The sequence below is a fragment of the Etheostoma spectabile genome, chromosome 15 (assembly GCF_008692095.1).
Source record: "Etheostoma spectabile isolate EspeVRDwgs_2016 chromosome 15, UIUC_Espe_1.0, whole genome shotgun sequence".
In the NCBI taxonomy this organism is placed as follows: Eukaryota; Metazoa; Chordata; class Actinopteri; order Perciformes; family Percidae; genus Etheostoma; species Etheostoma spectabile.
The window spans coordinates 31,232,168-31,240,311 of NC_045747.1; the positions used below are offsets into that span (position 1 = coordinate 31,232,168).

At 43.6% G+C, this 8,144-nt stretch overlaps 1 long non-coding RNA gene across 1 annotated transcript in view; it reads left to right on the forward strand.

The window, feature by feature from the left end:
* The first annotated feature begins 1,721 nt into the window (after positions 1-1,721).
* The window catches only part of LOC116703013 (uncharacterized), a 21,812-nt gene continuing 15,389 nt past the window's right edge, over positions 1,722-8,144 (forward strand). The window contains exons 1-2 of the long non-coding RNA XR_004335313.1: positions 1,722-1,806; positions 5,187-5,193. This is a non-coding gene — a long non-coding RNA (uncharacterized LOC116703013). The remainder of the gene's footprint in view (positions 1,807-5,186; positions 5,194-8,144) is intronic.

An 8,144-nucleotide genomic window follows, 5' to 3' on the forward strand; every position in this document is an offset into this window, starting at 1 on the left:
AAAAAAGTCTCAAAGGTCCCAAAAGCCCCCATGTATGACCAGAAGGAGGTACCAATGTGTTCCCCCTCCGTACATGGACACCGTCTTATTTCCATTGTCTCCCAAATAGGCCGGCAGTACGCACCTGTGCCAGAATACTACGGTCAACATAACCTAAGACGACAAAATACAGACTTAGATAGACAACAAAGGGTAATGGCTGCACCACAAAAATCTAAGACAGAGAAAGAACGATTCATAGCATCAAAAAGAGAAAAACAAAGATTTGCAGAGGAACGAGAAAGACCGTATGTCGTGGAGATGAGGCGTAAACAAAAGGCTAAAAAGAACAATGATGAAAAAATCACTTGTCGAGGCACCAGTGCCAGTGTGACGGCTGAAAAACACGCCCGTCTCCAACAGCTGAAAAGACAGGATCGGGAAGCTGCACGAAAGCAAGCAGAACAGATTGCTGAGGAGGACAAACTAGTCCAGCAGAATGTCCAACGTGGACTTCACAAGGCTGCAGACAGAGATGTTCAGCAACTTTTAGCTGCAAGCACAGGAAGGCGTGGTGTCCTTTCTAAGAGGGGGGAGCCCAACTATATTGGAATAACAAGTGAAGAACCATTGCCCAGATATGGTACTGACCAGACGCGTTTTATAAAACGTTATCAGGAGCGCAACGGCCTGCAGCTCAGCATGGATATAAAGCCGGTACATCTGCCCCCCATTTCCAGAGATGCCCAGCTGCACTTGGACCGTGATGAGCTGCAGGTGAGTAACAAAAAGGACAGTATGGTTGACCTGCAGCTGACCCACCTCCCACCTATTCCTACAAAAGAAACACCTGCAGAAAAACACTGTCTCCCCAGGTTCTTGGAGACGGGTGAATCATTGCCCAGATATGGCACTGAGCAAACCAGGTACATTAAGCAATGCCATGAGCGCAATGGCCTGCAGCTCGGCATGGATATTAAGCCTGTACATCTAACCCCCATTTCCAGAAAAGCCCAGCTGAAGCCAGCAAGGGAAGTCTCTGTAGGCCGTAGTCCTACAGCTGGTGGTGATGTGTCCCGCTACCTTTCAAAAACAACGTGTGAAGCATTGCCCATATTGAGCAGTGCTCAAAACCCGTCTACCAAACAGCACTTGGACCGTGACGAGCTGCAGGTAAGTAACAAAGAGGACAGTATGGTTGACCTGCCGCTGACCCGCCTCCCACCTATTCCTACAAAAGAAACACCTGCAGAAAAACCCTGTCTCCCCAGGTTCTTGAAGACGGGTGAATCATTGCCCAGATATGGCACTGAGCAAACCAGGTACATAAAGCAACGCCATGAGCGCAACGGCCTGCAGCTCGGCATGGATATTAAGCCTATACATCTGCCCCCCATTTCCAGAAAAGCCCAGCCGAAGTCAGCAAAGGAGGTCTCGGTAGGCCGTAGTCCTACAGCTGGTGGTAATGTGTCCCACTACCTTTCCAACACTATGTGTGAACCACTGCCCAGATTGAGCACTGCTCAAAACACGTCTACCAAACAGCACTGGGACAGTGATGAACTGCATGTAACTGACAAAAAGGACAGTATGGTTGAGCTGCCGCTGATCCACCTTCCCCCTATTCCTACAAAAGCAACATCTGCAGAAAAACACTGTCTCCCCAGGTTCTTGGAGACGGGTGAATCATTGCCCAGATATGGCACTGAGCAAACCAGGTACATTAAGCAATGCCATGAGCGCAACGGCTTGCAGCTCGGCATGGATATTAAGCCTATACATCTGCCCCCCATTTCCAGAGCAGTCCAGCTGAAGTCAGCAAAGAAGGTCTCAGTATGCCGTAGTCCTACAGCGGGTTCAGAGGTGTCCCGCTACCTTTCAGAAACTACGTTTGAAGCATTGCCTAGACTTCGCACTGCTCAAAACCCGTTTACCAGACAGCACTTTGACCCAAAAGAAACACCTGCAGAAAAAAACTGTCTCCCCAGGTTCTTGGAGACGGGTGAATCATTGCCCAGAGATGACACTGAGCAAACCAGGTACATAAAGCGACGCCAGGAGCCCAACATGCTGCTGCCATGGAGGCCTTAAATGACCAGTCTACAACATTCCTGTTTCACCCATCATTCCTCTACATTCCCTCTCTTTTCCTCTCTCCCTTCATTTAAATTTCTTCAGGACAACATAAGTGGTGAGCACTGACGTCTAACAGTCAGGTTCTGGTTGGTCCGGACCTTTCTGTGTGGCGTTCATGTTCTCCCCATCTTAGAGTGGACTCCGGGTGATCCGGTTTCCGCCCACAATAAAAATATAATAACTTAAAAATAAACAACCCAAAAATGATATGTCAATGTCATGTCAATTTAATTTCTATATGAAACATGATGAAACATGATTGAAATGTTCCGCTGAAGATGAGCGCAACGAAGCAATCCTAGTGATGGACCAAATGAAGCTTTGCGAAGCACTGAACACTTGAGCCAATTGGTTTGAAATAGGGTTCATTATCGAAGCTCCAGTGGCAGCGACCTCTCCTGGCGAGCAAAGCAAGGCTGCAGTCAAATTAACCAGGAGGAGTATGGGAGAAGTACTTCAGTTCTGAAGCATCTTTGCTAAGATCTCCTTGGATTTTTAACTATATTCCTTTGGAAACTCTTGATGCAGAGTAAGGCTGAGAATTTACAAATAAAATTGATAAATGTATTTTTGTGTTTGTAGGAGGAGTGCTGGGAAATAATGGCTAGGTTGGGTGTGCTGGGTAACTATGGGGGGGGGTGATTTTTGGGATGGGGAACACTAAAGATTTTTATTGAGGTAGTATTTTTTCAACAGTTTTTGGATGAGTCGGTTTTTTTTTTGCTACACCTCTCCAGACTTGGAAAACACTCGCTCACAAGGAACAGATGATGCTGGCGAACATAAAATTGTTTGCAAGGTAAACAGACGAGGGTACACATTTTGTGGTTTCGCCAGTAAGCAGTGGGTCTTCGATCTTGCAACTGGTGGTCAGTATGTACTCTGCACCTCACGTAGATCTGCTGTGGCATTCCTTGCCCTCCTTGCTTCAGAAGCATCTCTGTCCAGAGTTCAAGGTTAACACCTAAAAGACAAATATGATAATTATCAGTACTGAAAGGTTTCAATTTTTCAATAAGTGTTTATAACTTACCTGGATGGTGGATTTTCAACATTTGCAGGTGCTGGTTGAGCTGATGTGGAGGGCTGTTCTTCGTAGGTGAAGCATGGTGATGGTGTGTATCTTATCAGTTGTGAGCATTGTGCGTTAGTTCGTCTCATGATGCCTGTGCCTGTCCTTGATTGTAGAATCTATGGTTTTGAATCGGATCACACAGTGTCGAAAGAGTCAGTGGTTTGGTCTCCGTGTCTCAAACTTGTTTTGCATCGCTGTCAACAAGTTCGTCCCAGTAATTTAGCTGTGTTGTGGCTTGTTTTTCAATGTGTCATACAGGTACTGCATTAAATTTTTGTCATTGGGATAACCTTTGACCCTGACAACTCTCTTCTTCAGACAGTTCTACTGTTGCCTGGTAAAAGGGGGCAAGCATTGCAGGATGCCGCAGCTGTTTCATAGTCCTCTGAAGACAATGGTCTTACATCTGTTTTCAGTTGCAAGAGCTGCCCCCACTGACTGTTTTCTTCTAAAGCGCTTGTACATGAGGAAGGTGCTGTTCCAGCGTGTGTGACCTCCGAATAAGCTTCTTCACTGGATGATTCATCTGCTCCTGTACTTCTTTGAGCTTTATCGTGCCTTGTGCTAGTTTTGAAGAATGTCACTACTTTTCGTGCCCTTGGCGTAGGTTTTCTAGGCCAGGAGGTGCATCAGACTCTTCTTCAACCTAGATTTAGGAATGAGCAAAGCAAAGTGCGTGTCTGAGATTTAAACTCTTGACAGATGCAACCATATTAGCTCCTGCATCTGTCACAATTGAGGTCCATTGCCTTCAATACCCCATTCCTCCACGAGAGACCTCATGAGAGAGATGTTAGCAGATGTATGAAGTTCAGGGAAAGGGAGCACTCCCAAAGGACTGTGGCCAGCTTCACAGAATCATCACATAATGACACGTCAAGCTGTAGATATGCTATATTAATCGAGGTCACATATCAGAAGTCAGCACAGCCTCCACCCTCTGCATGATGGCCTTGGCCTTGGCTTTCTCCTCCTCGTATTTCTTAACCACCATGTTCTTCAGAGCTTTCTGGAGGAAGGTGTATGTGTGGGATCAAGCAATGCCACAAACTCCTGAAGCCACAGTCATCCACAATGGAAAAGGGCTGCGAGTCCTTCACACACATATTCACAAGCCTATCTAGCTCTTGTTACGGTCCATAAGACAAATAAATAAAGACATAAGAAATTAAAAATACTTAATAAAAGAAATTAAGGATTTAGTGAAACTGCATTTAAACGAAGCAGACCTATGAGTCATGTATACAATCATATCAGATTTGTTTGTCTAGGTAATAATAATAATAAAATATAATACATAGCCTACCTTGATTTGTGTTATGGTTTTATCAGCTCCATGCTTGGCATGAGTGAAGTGTTATCATGGAGGAAGATATTCATGATGCTTCAGCTGGTTGAACACACCAAACACCGGACCTGTAAGAAAGCAATTTCTAAATAAAATGCAACTTGAGTCTATAAAGATAGCTACTAGCTACACTAATCATGTACATCATTTACTGTTATGCTACTTAATATAGACCATAGCTATAGAAGGCTACTATACTGACAGTTACTGTTGTATAAACTTTACTTTCCTACTTACATATTAAACAGCCAGAAACAATCGTCAGGAGCGATCAGATTAAAGTGTTCCCACATGTCAAACGACCTCTCTTCCTGGCTGGTTCCATACTGATCCAACACAAACGCAATACAACAACAATCGACCAGCAATACAACACCTACTACGACAATCTTACAAATTTTACATTGTTTAGAGCGGTTATAAAGACTAAAAGGCGCTCAAACTGTTTCAAACTATCCTTCAGAATCGACACGAGGCCGTTCCAAGAATCACCTGATTGGACCGCAAACCAGTCAGATGATTCATTAGGCAATGAAGCACTTGCTGCTTCGGACGTCATATGTCACATGATTTTTTCCGCACCCAAGCAAGCTTTGAAGCAGTGGTTCTCTAGATTTGTAGTTGAGGGTTTCGGAGCACGTATCGGAGCTTCAGCGTCACACTGCCATCACTAGCAATCTCCTCGATGAAACGTTGTGGTGATGATGACACAATAAGAAAATGCAACTGGTGTTTGTGTATCGCCGCAACGTGATCCTTGCCCCCTAGCAGACAAGCAACATACTGAGTTTCCATGTTTTTAAGATGTCAAAAGCTTGGTAATTATGCTATGACAACTGAATTGTTTTGTAAGACATTGTAGTGACACTCCAATAACTAGCACCCAATAACTTTTGATTGGCTGTTTAATAACTGAAATTGTCACCAACATCACCCCACTCCAGGCTGACGAGGTTTCCTTCTAACGTTCGGAGAGGATACCTCAAGCTAGCTTCTGGAAAGGTGGCCGGTCACTTTCAAGAAAAAAGATCATCAAACGCAGAAAGCTTCCATCCAAAAGTGAGCTTGAAGAATTCTTGCTGGCAGCTGATCCTCCTGAGGATGGCACTGAATTGGATGTTGACTTTGATAAGCTGCTTGTAACCCTACTTTTTGTGTTGTATTGCACTAAATATGTCAAAATTGTGTGTGAACATTTACATATCAACGTAATACTAGGAAGCTGCATCTGTGAAAGATTTACGAGGACGTTCTGTAGCAGTATGTTGAACAAAACTCTGAGGTTTGACTCAGCCCTGTGGATATTTTAGTTGGAGAACTTATAATATAGAACTACTGTCTGTCTGGGGGGTTGTTTGTAAAGAAAACGAGATGACTGAAGTGTGTGTGTGTGTGTGTGTGTGTGTGTGTGAACTTGCGTTGTTGCAGAATGGAACAGTGATCTGTCATCAGTTTAACTGCTGCTACACCTGATTCCACCCTCTGCTCAGGGTTGGAAGAGACCAGGAAAGGGTTCTGCTTCCAAAGCAGAGAAACGTCTTGTGGTATGCAAGAAGGTTTGTATTTTTTCAATTTGTGGTATGAACGCCTAATGGAGAGTTGATTTTAAAGTACTTTTGCTAGTTTATAAATCACTCAATGGTTTAGGGCCAAAACACATTTCTGATCTGCTACTACACTATGAACCACCCAGACCTCTCAGGTCATCTGGGACAGGTCTACTACTACACTATGACCCCCCCAGACCTCTCAGGTAATCTGGGACAGGTCTACTACTACACTATGACCCCCCCAGACCTCTCAGGTAATCTGGGACAGGTCTACTACTACACTATGAACCACCCAGACCTCTCAGGTCATCTGGAACAATCTACTACTACTATGACCCCCCCAGACCTCTCAGGTCATCTGGGACAGGTCTACTTTCTGTCCCCAGAGTCAGAACTAAACAGGGTGAAGCAGCGTTCAGTGTCTATGCTCCTCATATCTGGAATAAACTCCCAGAAACCTGCAGAGCCGCTGCTACTCTGTTCTTTTAAAACAAGGCTGAAAACCTTTCTTTTTGATCTTTTAATGTTTAATTTCTTATGCTGCACTGTAACTTCTATTCTTGTGTTTTGTGTCTTAATGTTCTTATTTTTAATTCACGTGTTTTATCTGTTTTTATTTTTTAACTGATTTTGTGTAAAGCACTTTGAATTGCCCTGTTGCTGAAATGTGCTATACAAATAAAGCTGCCTTGCAAATATTCATATTCAATAGTGTATTGGCTCTTTCTGCATATTCTACAACTACTCGGCCTTTAACTAGAGTTCCCCCCCCCCCCCCCATTTGTCTTTGCAGACTGGAACAAACATTAAAGAGCACCTTGATGCCATCACTACTAGTGCACAACCCTATCTCCTGGCTGTTGGAGTTAAGGAGAATGCAATCTGCCAGTTCTTATGTTTTGATAAGAATGCCATACCTTGCAGGTCAACTTTTTAAGGCACCTTTTGTGTTTGGCACATCCTACAACACCATGCTTCACAACATGTACACTTTTGTCCAAACCACAGAACATCGATGTTGGCAAGTCCTCGTGTTGCTGAAGTCAGGGCAAGGTTGCTTCATTAGTGCTTGAAGTTTCTACTCGAACATAATAATACATTTTATTTATAATGCCCTTTACATTTCAAATGAAATCTCAAAGTGCTACAGTAGCAAGGAGTTAAAAACAGTTTTAAGAATATAACTAAATCAACAAGCTATAATAAAACACAATAAGACTAAAATTAAAACAATGCCTGTTAAAAGGCCTTTTGAAATACGAATGTCTTTAGGCCCTTCTTAAAAATCTCCAGTTTCTGGGGCCTTTAGGGTCTCTGGGAGTGTATTCCAGAGCCGTGGGGCGACTGCCTGGTAGGCCCTGTCTCCCATAGTAGACAGTCTAGTCCTTGGTTGGAGCAGGCGGTAGGTGGAGATGGAGGAGCGGAGATATCGTGAGGTGGTGTGTGGGGTGAAGTTCACTGAGGTAGGTAGGGGCAGATCCATGTATGCATTGGTGGGTCAGGAGACAGATTTTGTAGTGAATTCTGTGTTTAATGGGACGCCAGTGGAGGGATATCAGGACTGGAATGATATGATCATATTTGCGCCTCCATGAAGTGTTTTGTTTGTTAGGCTGAGTGCCCAAACTTTTGCAGACACCATTTTTTTGTCTTCTGTTATTTTGAAAGTTTAAAACTAACTTTTTAAAAAACTCTGTCTAATCTGTCATTTGATGCCTTTTGGAGATGTTTCCATCTTTTCTTGGCTTCTTTATGTACAATACTACAAATTTTAACCTGGGTTGCCCAAACTTTTGAACCCCACTGTATATATGGGGTCGAATGCAGTTGTCTGTTGAAATAACAGTATTTTATTACAGCCCACAATTTGCTGTAGAAATAATGCACAATATTTAAGGAGTTGCTCAGAGTAAAGCCATATTTGTCTTGCGGTACATTAAGGTAACCTTCCCGGCCCCGACGGCATTGGAGGCCGTATATTAAAGAACTGCTGAACAGCTGGCAGACATTTTTTGTTTTATTTACAAAATGTCTTTACATCTCCACACTGTTCCTC